The sequence below is a fragment of the Triturus cristatus genome, chromosome 8 (assembly GCF_964204655.1).
Source record: "Triturus cristatus chromosome 8, aTriCri1.1, whole genome shotgun sequence".
In the NCBI taxonomy this organism is placed as follows: Eukaryota; Metazoa; Chordata; class Amphibia; order Caudata; family Salamandridae; genus Triturus; species Triturus cristatus.
In genome coordinates this window covers 1321393904-1321411300 of record NC_140591.1, presented here as the reverse complement: position 1 = coordinate 1321411300, position 17397 = coordinate 1321393904, and the positions used below count along the sequence as shown (strand labels likewise).

The window sequence follows — 17397 nt, the reverse complement described above, 5'->3', positions numbered from 1 at the left end:
CTGCCTCAGGGGATATGGTGATACACAGTGACACCACACAACTCACACACTGTGACTAAAACACGAGACTCACTTATCACAATCATGCACGTTTGATTGAAAGTTGAAAACACCAACCCCCTGCAGTGCTCCTGTTACACCCGTTGGAATGGGCTACAACTAGCAGACAACACACTCCACACCAAAGACCCTCAACCCACGAAGGCCTTGGAAATGACAAATTCTGTGCCACGCACAAATCGAATAACAACCGTTCGGTCACTGACGCTGTACTTGATCATCAGATACTTGAGTTTTCAGTTGTTCACTGCAGAAATTCTTAGTGAGTGGGTTGTCGCTGCCCCAATCAAAAAATAGAACGAGAGAAAAAACGCAAAACAGAAACTGTTTAGCTCCCCACGACCTCGTGCCTCCCAGACCCACCGGAATACACAGCTTGCAATGTGTGATTCGACATAAGATTAATAGTAATTAAACGTTCCCAGCCTGAATTTCTTGCGAGACAGCCACAGACTTAGCACCACCATAGGCAACACTACCCACCCCACCACACATAGCATGCATGCCAATAAATAAACACACCACGCATTTTTTGTTTGGGTAAAACTGCTGCAGGTTTATTACATACACTGGTATGTAATATAGTGGGTTTTCTTACGGGCGATCCAAGGGCAGGCAACCTTCTGGGCCGCCTGCCCACCTGATGAGCCAAGCAGCACTGGGGCGAACCCCATCTGTGCTGCCCCTTCTGGTGATCCTCTTCCTGGATCACGTGACACATGGTCCCTTATTACTCACGTCCCTTTCAGGGCGGAGCGTAGCACGGCAAGCCCCCGGTTGTTCAGGCCCACAACCACCCGAAGGACTAACGGGGCGCCGACACAGTTTTCCAGGAACCTCCCATGAGGCTCCTGGTCTTTGGCTCTGGCACCCCCTATGGTGCCGCGCAGAGGTACCCTTCTGCTTCCAGATCGCCCTGTAACTCCGCCTGCAACGAAAAAGGACAGCATTACAACATTCTCTGCCTCCTGTCTGCCACAAATCATGCCGGGTAAGCGGTAGGGTGGGAGACGTCGTGTCCGGCTCGCAAAAGAGGACGTCCAGATGTGGGCTAGGCCTATATAGACCTCCCCCAGTCCTCGCGCACAGGAAGTGACGCACACCTTGTGCGCCGCACAAGGCTGGGGGGGGACTTCTCCCAGGGTCCCTGACCATAAGGGGGGGTGTGGGGTGCCCCAGTGGCACTAGAGGGCTGCCCTCTTTAGTGGCCCCCTGCCGGGGCCTCGGGCAGCCGCATTTCATTCAGGCCAACTCCGAGAGCTTCGAAAAGGAAGAGCGGTCACCTTTGACAGGGATCAGGGAAGACTCTGGCCTGGTTTCCGGATGTGGAGCTGGGAAGCTGATCTGTTGTGTAATTAGTGTGAGAAAGGGCCGAGTGGGACAAAGGGTTGGGCCTGACAGAGGGACGAACATACACATCTTCGAAGAGGGTAGTCCTGGATCCGACAGCTCGTGGCCTGGGCGAGAAGGAGGCGCTGGGAAAGAGGCGCGCGGAGCATGCAAGATTCCTGAGCACAGGTCAAGTGTGGAGATGTTATTGTTATAAAAACACAACAAAACGTGAGACTTTGTATGCTCTTTAAAAATGGCCGTTTTATCAGCGTTGTTGAATGTTTTGGTTGTCTGCGTTCTAGGACTTCAGCCACATTTTAATGGAGGACACTGTCCACCAAACTCAAAATAAGGGGCATAGAGTGACAAAACAACAGGAGTTGTGTTTATTAATAGCAAGCATAACTATCATTTATATATAAGCATGTATTTTTTTTCTAGAGACCATTCACCCCCTGAGCTCCTTGCCTCAATCCTAAGGGATAGCCCCTCTGAACACACCTGTGCTCGCTGCTTGTGAAACCAGATCGCAGGCCTGTTCTGCCCTGCCTGCAGTTTCAATGTTGAGATATTTTAATCAAAGCCTGATGAAAGGAAGCCGGATAATTTGGATGGAAGCCTCGATTGTGGCCTGACCTTTGCAGGGTCTGAGTGGGCTGCATTGTTCCCTCCTAGTGTGGGTCGTTGTCCAAGCGTCCGAGTGCAGCGCAGGTGAAGGGCTGACACACAGTGGTGGATTCACAGAGAGGCAGAGGCTGTGGGTCCCGAGTCACCAAGCTTGGCTCACACTTGCAGACAACCTTTTGTTTTTTACAAGTGTCAGACTATCTTTAAAATTCACAAAACGTGTTATACATATGAAATGATGTACTTGAGAGAAGATTTTATGTGAGTAAATCTTCTCACAGAGGCAGGAAGGGGGCATTCCTGGGAGTAAGAGCCGTGAAAGTTTTTGTAGACACCCACAAACGTTTTGTCAACCCTTTCACACCAACGGAATGGTCCAAGATTTCCTCCCGTTAAGGCCAATAATAAATCCCTTTTCAAGGCGGGAGTGGGCTCGCAACATCCCTTAAACTGGTGATGATGTTGTTGTTCAACGGTTTCGTCAGGGGGGGAAATGTTTTCCAAGGACATAAAAAAGAACAGTAAACAAGCGGCTGTGAAAGTGAAAGCGATCGCGGTCAATCGCTAATTAAAAGCACCAGCGAAGCGGCATTTTCGTTGCTATGACAACGAAAGCTTCGCAAGATGGCGTCGGACTGTCCACTGTCCCATGGACACGCGCATGCTGTCTGCTATGGACAGATGGCGAGAGCAGCCATCTTTGTCCATGCAGGCACGTGAATGAGCCAACGGCGGAGAATCGATTCCAAAAGGTCCTTCTGACGAGAGCAGCGCATGCGCTGCTTTTCGCCAGGCGCGACCTAAAAATTCATCCTAAATAAGGCGAATGTTGTAAAGTCCTTGTTCTGACGACCACTACTCCATTGGACTTCCAGAAGAAGCATTCCGTCAACAGAGCCAATGGGCTCCCTTTGTCAGATCGCACCATATTCTAAATCAACGGCATAATTTATAAAGCCACACCTGCTTATAGTGTAGACAAGCTCTCCATCTCTGGTGGCTCATAGCACACCCGGAACAAGGGCACCATTAGACCTCAGTGTAAGACATGTAAAATGTGTACAACAAACACAGCAGGCCTTTTCCATCTATGCATCAGGATCTGGAAAAATATGCCCAAAACCATAAGGACCACTCCAACACTGCTCCAATTTAGTAGGTACGCCTCTTTAAAGGACACTGCATCACAATGCGTTAATAGCCTGACAATTACTCCTATCATTAGTTGACTTTGGTGGCAATGTGAAAACACAGTTTTAGCAGCTACAGCCGGGGTGGGGTTCTTTATGATCATTTTCTGTCTGCAACGCGGCAGGTGCAAAAGTTCATAATTAATGGTATAAAGGAATACAGCATCAATAGAAGAGCTAGCAACAGCAAGGAAGAATGAAAGATGGGAAAGTAGGAAAGGGAAACAAGGATGGAATATTGAATGAAAGGAAGGGTGGAAGGAAGGATGGGTGAATGAATGAGTCGGTAGATAAATGAGTGGATGAAAGGAGGAGTGAATGGATAGGTGGATCGACAGGTGAAAGGATGGCAGAATAAAGGGATGGATGGATGGGTGGATTAACAGGTAAAAGAATGGCAGAGTAAATGGGTGGAGCAATGGATGGATGGCCGGTGAACGGATGGTGGAGTAAAGGGATGGTAGATGATCAGTGAGTCAATGGATAGGAGGATGGACAGGTGAAAGAATGGCAAAGTAAAAGGATGGATAGATGGGTGGACAGGTGATGGGATGTCAGAGTTAAGGTATAGAATGATGGATCGATGAGAGGGTGAAAGGATTAGTGGATGAATGACAAAATGGATGGATGAGTGAATGGATGGCAGAGTGGATGGATGGTTGGATGGATGATTGAATTGATGGCAGAATGGATGGATGGTTGGATGCTAGAGTGGATGGATGATGAATGGCTGGATGCATTGGATGGATGGATGACAGAGTGTTCAGTTCAGTTTTCTTTATTTCGATGGTTAGAGAATCATCATAAAAAATCCATTTTATAAAAACAGAGCAACACATATTATTATACATTACATTAATATAAAAACAGCCATCGTCCAAACTGTTATAATTCATGTAAAATACAATATTACATTCAAGTTACATTAGTCTCTGGTGTTCCTTAATCTTACTGCCGCTTTCAAAAAGCTTATTACTGAGCATAGAGTGTGAATGTCATTTGCTCTTTGAAGGAACAACAGGGCTATTTTAGCGTGTCGGAATTTTCAATTTTTTAAAATATCAACCAGAAACATGCGCCTGGGAAGACGATAAAATGGACATAATAATACAAAATGAAGGGTGTCCTGCGGAGACATATTGTCGCAGCCGCAGGCACCCTTCTGCTCAATAGTTACAGTAAAACCAGACGGGTAAGATAAAATATTATGCAACAAATTGAGCCTAAAACGACACATTAAAAACCTGTCCTGCTGATTATGCATCAAGAATAGGTAGGGTTCCATACCCTCTGCCTCTTTAACTAAGCAGTGCGCTACAACTGATCGTTTTAGTGCTAGAGCTTTAGTCTCTCTGAGCATTTCCAATTTATCGAGCAACAATTTTTTAATTTGTGATTTGCTATTCCTTGAGATTAGGGCCGGGGTACTAAAGAGGATGTGCTGATCTACGGACTCTAAGGTTGTTTTGACGTATGTCAGCCAAGGGATTTGCATCCCTTTATCCCTTTGTGTGCAGTCAGTGAGAATTTCTCTGCTTAGTTCCGCCTCCGGGTTGGCCCATATACTGAGCCAAGCCAAAACCGGTCTAATCTTGACCTGGTCTATAATATATGGGATACCGAGTTCTGAATGTGCAATTTCAGCTGGTATTGAGTGTGGGATCTTAAGGATTCTACGAATGAATTTATCTTCCTCTAATTGCAACTGTTTGGCGTCCCTAAAGCCCCACACCTCGGCTCCATAAAGTGCTTTGGCGGTACTTATTGAGCTATATAGGCTCATTATCTGCTCTGGGGACCAGCGTCCCAGCCTTTGGTCAAAGTTCATAATTGCGCCACATGAGGAGACCAGTTTGGTGCAATGTTCCTCCACCAGTGTGTCAAATTGAATTTTACCATCAAAGAGGAGGCCTAAATACGGAAAGGTGCTTACAATGCCCATAGTATGCGTCCCTATTTTGAACATCGTTTTTTTGATGGGTTTTTTGCCTGCAATCAGTGCAAAGGATTTGCTCAAATTCACGGACAGATCTAATTTTTCCATAAAATCTACAAATCCATTAATCAGTGATTGGAGGCTTCTCGGTGTCCGGGCGAGCAGGACCGCGTCATCCGCATACAAAGGTACCGGTATTTGACGCTTCCCTACTTTGGGACAATCAGCTGCCTGAGCTATAAGGCTTGACTCCAGATCATTAATATATAATGAGAACAGAAAGGGGGCAAGAATGCACCCCTGCCTTACTCCACTAGAGCATGAGAAGGAGTCAGTTTGCCCCCCCCTCCGTACTGAAGCGAACCCTAGCTGTGGTGTTCCAGTGCAGCTCCCTCAAGATGTTTATAAGTCCTTGATCTATACCCAAAGTATTCATCCTTTCCCATAGTTTGCTTCTATTCACATTGTCAAAGGCCGCCGCCAGGTCCATGAACCCCATATAGATGGTGCCATTGCTTGCTCTAGTGTATTTGGCGACCAGTAAATATAAATTTAAACATTGATCACTGGTCGATTTTCCCGCTCTAAAACCATACTGTGTATCGGCTATTGTGTGGTGCTCTTCAGTCCAGGTCATCAGGCGATTTAATACCACCCGCCCAAGTATTTTGGCCGAAACATCGATCAATGATGTGGGTCTGTAGCATTGGGGGTTATCCCTATTTCCTTTCTTGAAAATGGGTACGATTAGAGCAGTGGACCACGATCTCGGGAGTCCTGTTTTAATTGCTGCGTTTAGCACCCTCGTTAAAATTGGCGCCCACAGGTCGATATTACTTCTATATAAATCTGGGGGAGTGCCATCGGGCCCTGGGGCTTTATTTGGTGTCAACCCTTTGATTGCCTGTGTAATCTCAGTGAGTGTAAAATCCTGCACCAAACTCCTTTTGCCATCCCATCCCCCTTCTTGTTTGGGATCTTTAGAATGATTATAGAGACTCTCAAAATGGGTCACCCATTGTTGTGGGAGGATATTTGTGCTGAGGACCGGGGCACTACAGTCATGGAAACAGGGCCTGTTGATAATCCTCCAAAATTCAGTAAAATCCCTGTTTTCTCCAGCCTCTCTTAGATCTGCCCATATTTCTGCTTTTAGGGTGGCCTTCCTTTCTTTGGTCTTCATTTTATAAATTTTTCTGTACTTTGCCACTTCCGCTTTATCCCTTGGGTTTGCCTTAAGACTTGATTTTAAATTTCTTAATGCTCGCGAGCAATTTGCATCAAACCATCTTGGTTGTATCCCTGGTTTTCTAGGGCCTTTTCCCTCTAATAATTTTTCGGCAAGTTTGGTTAGTTCCCTGAAAGCAGCAACTAGGTCAGCTCCCTCTATTTTAAGATCTAGACACTCCTCAACCCACTTTTTCCCCTTTATAATCAATGTGGTGTAAAATTCAGGGGCATTGATTTTCGCCCACCTTAAGCGCCTTCCCTGATCTGTTGGCTGTAAAATAATGACCAGCTGCTTATTCATTTCGATATGGCCCTTGTGGAGTAATTCTATGGTTAAGGGATTATGATCACTAAAGGAGCTCCATTTAATGCTTACCTTCATGATCCATTGTTTAGCAAAGGGGGATATCAGTATATAGTCTATAATAGACGAACATCCCCTTCCTTTGAAAGTTGGTACAAGGGTACCCTCTGGCCCTGGGGTTACCAAATCGATGGTATGTGCTAGTGAATGAATGCCTATTAATTTGGTTAGTAATGTGCCCTCAGTGCAGTGCTCAAAATGTGGCCCCTTCCTGACTGGGCAAAGATCCCAGTCTGTAGTTACTGGTATCAGATATGAGCAAAGGTGACAATTTAAATCCCCCATTAAAAGGACAAATGGATCTCCCCCTCATTTTCTTAAATCAGTTTCCTGTTTTAATCTAGCATCAAGTTCCTCTAGCACGGCATTACTGCCGCTTCCTGGGCCTGGGTTATAAATATTAAATAGTTGTACCCTCAGCCCTTGTCCTTGAAATGTTACTGCTTGGAGGTTATATGAGGTCCAAGATGGCACTATCCATCTCCCCTTTAGGTTAATATCAGCATATATTATTAAGCCTCCTTTTGCTCTGCCTGCCCTACTCTCTTGGGCTGGGACAAAAAAAGACTTATAGCCCTCCAGATGGTAAAGATCAGGCTCAACCGCCCAAGTCTCCTGTAAGACTACTATGTGAGAGTCCCTTAGTTGGTTCCTACAATCTGCATTTGCTATTTTTCCAGCTAAACCTGCTATGTTCCAGGATGTTATTTTCACCTTTCCCCCCTGTACCCCGGTCAAATTTAAACCCTGGGCACCTAGCTTATCTGCCTCCCTCCCATCGGGCGGGGGATCTTGTGTTTCCCCAATCTGATTTAGCGGGATAACTTCCAGGGCATTCAGTGTGTACCTTCCCTCAGGTGTTAATTCACTGGTATCCGTAGACATCCTCATATCCTTCCCCACAAATTGTGTCTCTACATTGATTAGTCAGTCGTTTTCATCCAAGGTTTGAAGGGGACTGAATCTGTTCGTCCACTGCAGGCCACCCAGATTTAATAGCAGTGGATGACTATGTTCAGGATTCCTTATCCTATGACCATCTATTCCTCCTTCCTTCCTGCCCTGATTGTGAGTCAAGGGATAAGCAATACCGTTTCTAGGATAGAAATAGCCTAGTGGCATAGATCGTATAGTACTGGTTATGTTTTTGTTATAATTACTCAGTATGTACTCAACTAGATTTGGGTTCCTGAAATTTGCAATAATACAATCCCCTTCTATATCCTTCCCTCTACTTCCCAGCCAAGGTACTCTCCTCACATGGATAATTTCTCCCGTTTCCCTCCCTTGGAGAGGTCTGTGTATGTTTAACCAATTTATAATCTTGTTTTTTAGTTCTAAATATGGCTCCTTCTGCCCCGCCCTAAGTTCGGGTACCCCAGCAAACACCACAACATAAGGGCTTGCTTGGGGGGGTAAATTTACTCGAGAGAGGGGAAAGTAAGTTTTTTCTTTGCTCTCATAGCCTTTCTGCTGTTTATCATCCTGGCTATGAGTCGCGACCTGCCCTGACAGCAACTGTGCCCGGGTGGGCTGGGCCTGAGTTTTGTGATTAGCATCGTTCTCATTTTCAGTGGAACTTCTATCCTCCAAGTGGACTAAAGTTTTGGGTGGGGCATGAACTTGTACGATAGTGCGTGGCTCGTTACTTATGCAGTTGTTATTCAAATGAAGTGGCCTTGACGAGGGGGTCATTGATGATGTTATATTTCCAGCAGGGATGGGATTTATAGATTCCTTCAGCCTAACCTGTTTTTGTAATTCATTAGCAATTTTATCTAGTTTGCTAATTAAAGGTTTTATTTGAGAGGTGATGAAGGTTTCAAGATGTTTTTGAAGATCAGTAATTACAGGCTGAAGCCACTCTGGCGGGGTTAGTGGGCTTTGCACATCTATTTCCATAAGCTCATCTTCTATTAATTGTGTCTTCCCACCCCACTGGTTGGTTTCGATTTCCTCACATGCATATTCTTTGGGCCCCGTTTAGGCAGCCTATGTGTTGTTATATTTGGTCTTTTTGCTGCCCTGCCAGGAGGTGGCTCGGCCTCTGTTGCCTGCTGACCACAGGGGACATTTTCAAGTGAAACATCCGGGCTGTTATCCTGTGAACTTTCGCAAAGATTTATATCTGAGACTTGCGTTAGTCTACTCTGCGTTTGTGTGTGGAGATTGTTTGTGGGGGTCATTGATAGGTGTCTCTGGGTGCGTTCAATCTCCCCATTTACTGCCCCAATAACCTTCCTTAACATTAAATCTATTGCAGTTGGAGGTGCTGAATATCCAACTGCAATATCAGTATCAGGTCCAGTTTGTGTAGTGATCAGCGGGGTACTTGCTTTCCTCTTGGTAGATCGTATTTTAGGTTTGGAAGCCATAGTACCGTTTCAGACACTTATCCCTTATCTCCCAGTGAGGTCAGAGCAGCGTAGCTGAATAATATTTGATAATTAACAACCCAACATTTCAAGGCACATCAGATATATCAATTAGTGTTCCCAGGCTATGCTAAGCAAATCAGTGTCCAACTTATAGGAATGAGATACTACGTCCACCACTCCAAGGTAACGAGTGGCCGCTATTGTCTTGCACACAGATCTACCACAGTACCTGGTTTTTCAGCCAATGGATATGGCCCAGCCCGGCCTCTGAGGGCCTCAGAGGGCCCGCCCTTTGCCCGGGCTTAGCCCGGCGTCGCCCGCGCGCGGTCCCACGAGGCGGAAGCCCAGGTGCAGTGTATAGCGCCTCCAGGCGCGAAAGTACAGGGGGCAGCTTCCTCTTCCGCCGCTGGGGATGCTGGGGGATGTAGTCTCCTCGTCCTCACGGCGGCCGCGATGGAGTGGCGGCAGCGGGAGGGAGACAGTCACCAGACGCGAGGGATGATATCCAGGTCAGGAAGGTAGGATAACAGGTTCCAGCACACAAAGTGGATTAAGACGGATGACAGAGTGGATGGCTAGATGGATGGATGGATGGAAGAGTGGATGGATGTCAGAATGAATAGATGGATGAAGATTGGATGGATGGCAAAATGGTTGGATGTGAGGCATGGGAAATGATTGAATGAATAGAAGAATGTATTAGAGAATGTAAATGTGAATAATAGATAGCAGCAGGTAGATAGAAGGGTGACAGGATGAATGGAAAGATGTTTTGATGGAAGAGACAAGGGAGCTCTTCTAGGGAGGGTTGGCCTCACTTGCTTCACTAACCTGTGGTAACAGAGCTTTAGTCAAAGTGGACGGGGGTGTTCTAATTTTCTGGCTACTCCCTTGGTTGACTTTATGCTTCTCTCTCGTCAGCGCTCCACTGCCATTTTGCTAGGTTTGTGCTATAAAAATACCACATACATACATCGAGACCTAAGACTATGAGAAATTGTGCTTTATTTTTATCACTCACTCCAGAAGAGCTACAAAGGCTAGAGCTTACTCTGACCACTCAAAAAGCTTTGTGTGATTGGGACCAATGCTGAATTTCCATAATTCCTAAAATTGACGGAACAGCATCCTAGGGCTAGACGTACAAAAAAAGGAATAGTGATTACTTAATTGCGTTTTTTTGAAAATCCCAATTAGGAAATCACTATTCTTTTTTTGTTTTTAAACTAATTTTATTCGGTTTTTATAATGGTACAGCAGTGGCTAGAGGCCAACACATCAGTAAGTGTAAATATAAATGTCGTCTTGTACCAATGAGAGAAGTACAGAAAATAATAGAAAAAGAAGAATAATTAACCTTGGCTAAACTGAGGACAGAATCAGCTCACCCCTTCCCCGCCCCCCCCCGCCCCACCACCACATCTCTCAATCAATAATACATCAAGACCTCTAGATAATTATGGATAAATGAAGACTACACAATTGAGTTGCTTTCCTGCTGTATGAGGGAATCTGGGGACTCTACTGCGGGTAGATCAATACCTCTATAATCCGTCCATCGTTGCCATACACTTCGGTGTTTCTGTGGGCATCCCCGTGCTTGGAACACAGCCAATTCAATTCCCATGCACCAATCTAAGGCTTTTTCCCACTTCCCAAAAGGTGGTTAAGTGTTACTCTTCCAATGTTGGGCATTATTCCGTTTGGCAAGCGTGAGCCCCAGGAATAATAAGTGTTTCTTATACCTATTGCCACCTATTCCATCTGTGCTACGTAGCAAAATCATTTGGGATTCTCAATGAGAGTATCTTGCCAAGGCAGGTCAATATTTTATACCAGTAGGGTTGGAGAGCACTGCAGCTCCATACCGTGTAAAGGGAGGTGCCAGTTTCTCGATTGCGCCTCAGGCACATCGGCGAAGGTATAACGCCCATACACCATAGGCGGTGTCTAGTGTCATAGGCTCGGGCAGAAATTTAAACTGGATCAGACGGTAGCGGGATGCTATAGCGGCACTGCAAGAACTCGCCAGCGCCTCCATCCAATCATCTGAAAGATCAGGTGTGTCACTTTCCCAACTCTGGCGGAGTGCGTCCAGTGTTGTATTGTTGTGTGTGACAATGGTTTGGTATGTTTGTCTAATTTTATATGCACCGATATCCCCCATTAACAGTCATCCTTCTAATGGATGGAATTCTGGGAGTTCAGTCAGTGTTGCTATATGTGGGGATAGGGCATGTTGCAGTTCCAGATATTTATAGAATTGGTTACGGTGGAGGTGGAACTCTTCCTGTAGTTGTTGGAAGGATTTGAGAACTGTTCCCTTCATTATGTCTCCTAGTGTAGATATGCCGAAGAGATCCCATGCACGGAATCCAGAGAGTGTCCCCACCTGTCGAAGATAAGATCCCTGCCACATCCCATCTGCCGGACCAAGCGTCTCCACAACTGAATCACTACTCAGGGGGCAGACGGCCCAGGTGTCTGTGGCTATATAGCAAGTCCAGCAACGACTGGTCCTCCATCATAATTATCTCCAGGGTCTGTCTGAGGATTGTACCACCATTCATTAATGTTGTGGAGGTGGTAAGCTGCGTACCAAGCAAAAATGTCGGCTGCTGCTGCCCCACCACAATAGATTGAGTACATGTTCGCGGTGCGACGCTTGTAGCCCCACCACCCCACAAGAAGGTATTAAGGAGTGTGTTGATTTGCATAAACCAAGATTGATGGACACTATATGGGTAATTCTGAAGACTATCTAAGATCTGTGGTAGTGAGACCATCTTAAAGATGGCAGACCTGCCGTAGAGGGACAAGGGAAGAGGGGACCAGGCCTGCACCTCGTCTCTGATTTTGGGTATTAGAGGATTTATGTTGCGTGCCCAGGACAATGCCTGATCAGTGGACACAAAAACACCCAAGTATGTAAAACCATCAGATGCATGTGTCAATTGTGTCGCCCACATGCCCCACCCCTGGTCACCGCAGTCCAGGAAAAGTATGGATTTGGATGGGTTTGTGCATAGACCAGATGTTTCCCCGAACACTCTTAGGATCTGCGCAATCCGTCGGCCCGTCAAACACAGGTCTGTAAGGAAAAACAAGATGTCGTCTACATACAGTGCGATCCATTACAACACTTCTTTGGAACATTGAAAGCCCCAGACTAAGGGATCTCGTCACACCCAGTTTGCCAATGGTTCTATAGCAAGCGTGAAAAGGAGCGTGCACCTACTAATGGCAAAAGGGGCCGACACGGCCCCGGTGACTTGCAAAGAAGCTGAGAGATCTGTGTATAAGATGCGAGTGTAGGATATGAATCAGGGGTTGAGGTTTAAGGCCTGTAAGAGGAGGAATAAGTACTCCCAGTCCAGTGAGTTGAAGGCTTTATCAATAGCCACAAGCAGGACTGCCGCAGGACGTCCCAGCCTCGTTACCATTGCCAGGGCATTGTGTACTCACCTGATGTTGTGGCGCGTTGACCGTTGTGGCATGAAGCCGAATTGCTCTGGGTGTACCAATTATGCAATAGTAGATGATTGGCAAGGATCTAACCCAAGAGTTTTGTCTCAAAGTTTAATAACGACATGGGACGATAGGAAGATAGATCGTCTGGGGGCGCCCTGGTTAAAGGAATTCTACAATTTCGGCGTGCCGCCAATCGGGTGGGAGAATCCCCAGCTCAAGAGACCCCTGTAGTGCTCCAAAGAGATGAGGACCCGTCAGGGAGATACATCCTTGGGAAAATAAACTTGCTAGGGTACCCATTAGGGCCCGGGGCACAGCCTGGGCGCATTGCTTCAAGGGCGGTGGTGACGGGGCATCCATTTGATCGTGTATATCATCTGAGAGTTGTTTCCGTGGTATGTCGCATAGGAATTCTCGTATTGAATCTGGGGATAGACGTTCCCTTTTTGTTTGTACAGGTCGGTGTAGTATGTGGCAAATGCGTGGACCACCGCGTGGGGATTAGTGCAGAGTTCCATCTATTCCCCGAAGTATTGGTGTGGGGGCCTGTGCTTGTGTTGCTTGACAAAGACGATGAGGTGTCTTGCTCGACTTGTCACCCTACTGATATATATTAGATGTTACTTCGACTGCCACACCTGTTGAGCTTTGTTTGTGAGTAATTGGTGAATCTATTGTTGAGAAAAAAAGAGCTGACGGCAGGCCTGCTCCCCACCCCTGGCCCGCATCCCATCTTCGAGAGCTCGCTGACAAGACTCCAAATCCACAATCTGTGGCGGCTCCGCCTCGCCCCTGCACTGTAACTGATAGGGACACCACGTATAGTGGGTTTGAGGGCCTCCCATAGAGCTATAGTTGAGGGTCTGGACTCTGTGTTTAACACAAAGTAGTCTGATACAGCCTTGTGGAGGGTTGCAGTGTATTTGGGGTCCCTTAAATGCCATGGTGACATTCACCAGTGGGGCTGGGATCGCTGAGGTCCTATGTGTAGTGTAAGTGTCACGGGCGAATGGCCAGAGAGACCCTGTTAGAGTATAGACATGGACGTGACCCTGTGGACAAAAAGCAATGGGAGAAACATGTAATCAAGCTGGGATAAGGACCCGTGTGTAGGTGAGAAGAAGGTGTACTCGGTGTTAGTTGGATGGTATGGACTCCACACGTCTGACCACCCTAGAGAGGCTGTTAGGAGACATAGCTTGGATTCACTTGTGTCCTGGTCGGGGTCACCAGAGTGACACCCATCGATATGGTGCATGGTGTCATTCCAGTCCCCTCTAATAGGATGTGGCGTGGCCACTCACCTGAATGTCAGTTTGTCTGCAGCCAGGAGCAATGTATGCCCAAGTCCTTCTAGAACACCTCTTAACTATCCTCTTAGACACAGGAGTGATAGCAGGTGTCCCAAAAGTGAAGGGGAAATGGACGAGAGAAAAAGAGAGGAAAAACACTGCTTCACACCGCATGGTCCAGCCGGGTATCCAATCTTGGGCTTCTGATTGATCAGCAACGTTGCTCTGAGTCACTCTCTGACGAAGGAAATAAAAGAGGTATGAGCGTAGAGTACTCCTCTGTCAACCACACAATCATTCATATATTAAACAATCATATAGTAAACAATAATAGAAACTTGAAAGGAAACAATCACCTGTCCCTACTCGAGGCTTTCTGCATCCTGGTTCACATGCAATTACTGGTAGAAGGATCATCAATACATGGTAATGAGTCTCTTGTGAGTATTTTCTTTAAACTCACCAGTGGGTATTTCTACATGAACAACCTCATCAGTGAGGTTACAGATAGGAGTGATCACAATCTCACAAAAACATAAACACCTTATACCAAAGAATAATAATAGAAGGATCTGCCTAATAAAAATAACATAAAAGTAATGCTCAGGTTACATTACAAGAACCTTCAACACATGTATAAATAATTTGTCCCACATATATTATTGATACGTAATGAACATTGTCTAAAGAGTAGCATTTTTTCTGTAATGTCTTTCAGCTAACAGTTCCAATGTAAAGAATAGAATGTATGGAATAGCTTTGTGTTTCCTCAGTCACGTTGAATTGTCACACATTCCAGACCAAGCAGAGAATGTCCGATCTGAATTAGGCACACCGATCCCAAGCGCAGATAAAAATCATTCCACACGTACACACAAAGAGGGATTCCACACTTAGCTTGAGTGTTGGCACTCTGTTGTGCATTACTGCAGAAAACTGGCAATCCGCTGTCCGTTGCTACAGAGGAGCCGCCTTGTGAACCTGAGCCGCCCAACGTCAGGAGAAAAAGTCTGATGCCTTGCTGAGACGCTAGTCAGAAACCAGGAAGTAAGCCAAGTGCCTGGCACGTGCAAGGCTCCTTTATTTATAGTTTAAGAAGGCAGGGAGTGCACGAGTCCTGACGCCCCAAAGCATGACGGTTGCCTGGTAACAAATCAGGTTGCCAGAAAACGTGTTTCCCTACGCAAGGGACATAAAGTAATAAACCTTGTCAAAACCAAATAAAATACAAATAAGTCTTGGCAAAAGCAGAGTGTACATTGTTTAGCAGGAGCACATAAATACAGTAATCACTTACTACTGACAACAATAAGAGTGCAAACATGGAATTGCTAAACAAGAGAACATGGAAAGCAGACATGGGCAATGAAGACTCTCTGAGGATAATGCAAACCAAACAAGCATGGGACTTGTGTTGTGTTCGGGAGTTCCTGACACCTTCCCATCACGGACAAACCATCAGGCAAGGTTCCTCACAGACTTATGACTTTCTCCGTGAATGTATGTCCGAGTGGGGCGTAAAAACTGCATAGCACCAGGGACTCCCATATAGTGTACCAGCAACTATGTTGTATCTCCTGCTAGAATCCAGCCATGTTTGAGCGCACCTAAAGGGAATTCTGCGATGGATAAGGATGGCTGTACCCCGTGACCCCTGGATGAATCCACAGTGATATATTTGGTTGAATCCATAGCATGCCAGGCAGGGGGCTCTATTGCCCATCATGTGAGTCTCTTGCATCAGAAGTATATCAAACCCAAGTCTCTTGGCTTCTTTCAACACTGCCCCCCACTTGATTTTATCTAGCATGCCCGTACATTCCAGGTCGCTGCATGAATCTCACCGGAGTGAGCTATCTGGTTATCTGCCATTATTAAATCTTAGGGAATGGTAGTGTACATGAGTGTTGTGTGTGGAAGCAGGAAGGCGCCCATGCCCTTTGTCTAGCCATTAACAACTATAAACCATATATTGTGAACATCTCTAATCCCATTCCCCTTCCTCATATCTCGAGGAACTTGAAGTATCTGTTGCAGTGGGGGCTCTCTCTGGACCCCAATGGGGGGTCCGGGAGGCCCTGCACCAATCGAGCCCCAAAAACCCCATCCCCCCAACCATCAGTCTCTAAAGCATGCAGGTGGAACTCGTGAGGGCCTACTGTGACATTCAGTTCCCCGCACTTAGGTTGGTCCTAGAACAGTCAAGGCGCATTCTTAATATGTGATTCTAACATGAGAGAAGAAAGAGTGTAGTATAGAAGAGAGACAAAAGGGGGAGATACGAGAGATTTTAACCAGATGAATTATGGGTCTTCTTCTTGTGTCTGGAGCGCCGGTTCGATCGCGATCGGTGTCTCCGCTTCGACTAATGTTTCTTCGAGCAGCTCTGTCTGGTGCTCTGAGAGGAGTCCGACTCCAGCAGAGGTGGAGTGTTTGGCCTCAGAGAGGTAGTTTCCTCTGTCCATTTGAAGACCTCTTCTGGGGTGTCAAAGAATGTAGTTTTGGACTTATTTATGACTTGCATCTGTGCGGGGTACAGCAGCATGTATTGGATGTTGAGGTCTCTCAATTTGCGCTTGCCGGCCACAAACGATTGACACTGCTGTTGCACAAGACGTGTATAGTGCAGAAATATCATAATATTCTGCGAGTCCTGGATGAGTTTATCTTTATAGCCCCGGGCAAACTGTAAGGCCGCATCTCTGTCTGAGTAGTAGTTCAGGAGCTTGGCGATGATCAGACGGGGCTGCGCTCCAGGGGAAGGCCTCCTAACCAGGGCTCCATGGGCTCGTTCTACAACAAAACATGGAGAGAGGGACCCTCCGGCATCAATGAGCGCAGCCATTACGTTATGAATTTCGTCGCAGAGGTCCGTTCGAAATCACTATTTTTTATGTATGAAACTCATTTAGTTTAATTCAGAGTGGGTTGCAAGTAGACCTACCTCATACATATAAATGAGGTAGTTTGCAATTTGCGACCACCTATGAATCACTGCCATCGCAAGAATGTTGGCCTGCTTGGGGCAGCATACTACCATCTCTGTGATTTCTTATAAGTAAAGCAGTTTTTTTTTAATGCAGATGCGTTTTAAAAGAAGACGTTTTGTTTTTTAAGAGTAGGCAGTGGTCAAAAATATTTTTCCTACAATTCTCAAAGGGGAAGGGCTCCACCCCTTCCTTTTTGCAAATGGGTTCCCACCAACTTTGAGTTGGGGCAAATTGCAAATGTTTAGCAACTGCTATTTGATCTCAAAACATTTGTACATATCAATGCTGGTCTGTATTAGGAAGGGATGCCCTCAAAAAAACCCTGCCAAATACTGAATCGCAAAACCCAAATTGCGGTTCGGTAAGAAGCTACTGAATCATGATTTGGGCTTTGTACATCAGAAAAAGCATTTTTGCGGTCGTAAAGATCCTGATTCTGTGAATTGGGCCATTTGTGAACACAAAAATGTTTTTACATCTAGCCCTAATCCTCATTTCCAATCAATTCTTTCATCCAATTTATACTA

General features: G+C 46.0%; 1 protein-coding gene across 2 annotated transcripts in view; it reads left to right on the top strand.

The window, feature by feature from the left end:
- LOC146805739 (stomatin-like) overlaps nt 1–17397 on the top strand; it is a 475458-nt gene that overhangs the window by 156827 nt on the left and 301234 nt on the right. The gene's annotated exons all lie outside the window — the stretch shown is intronic.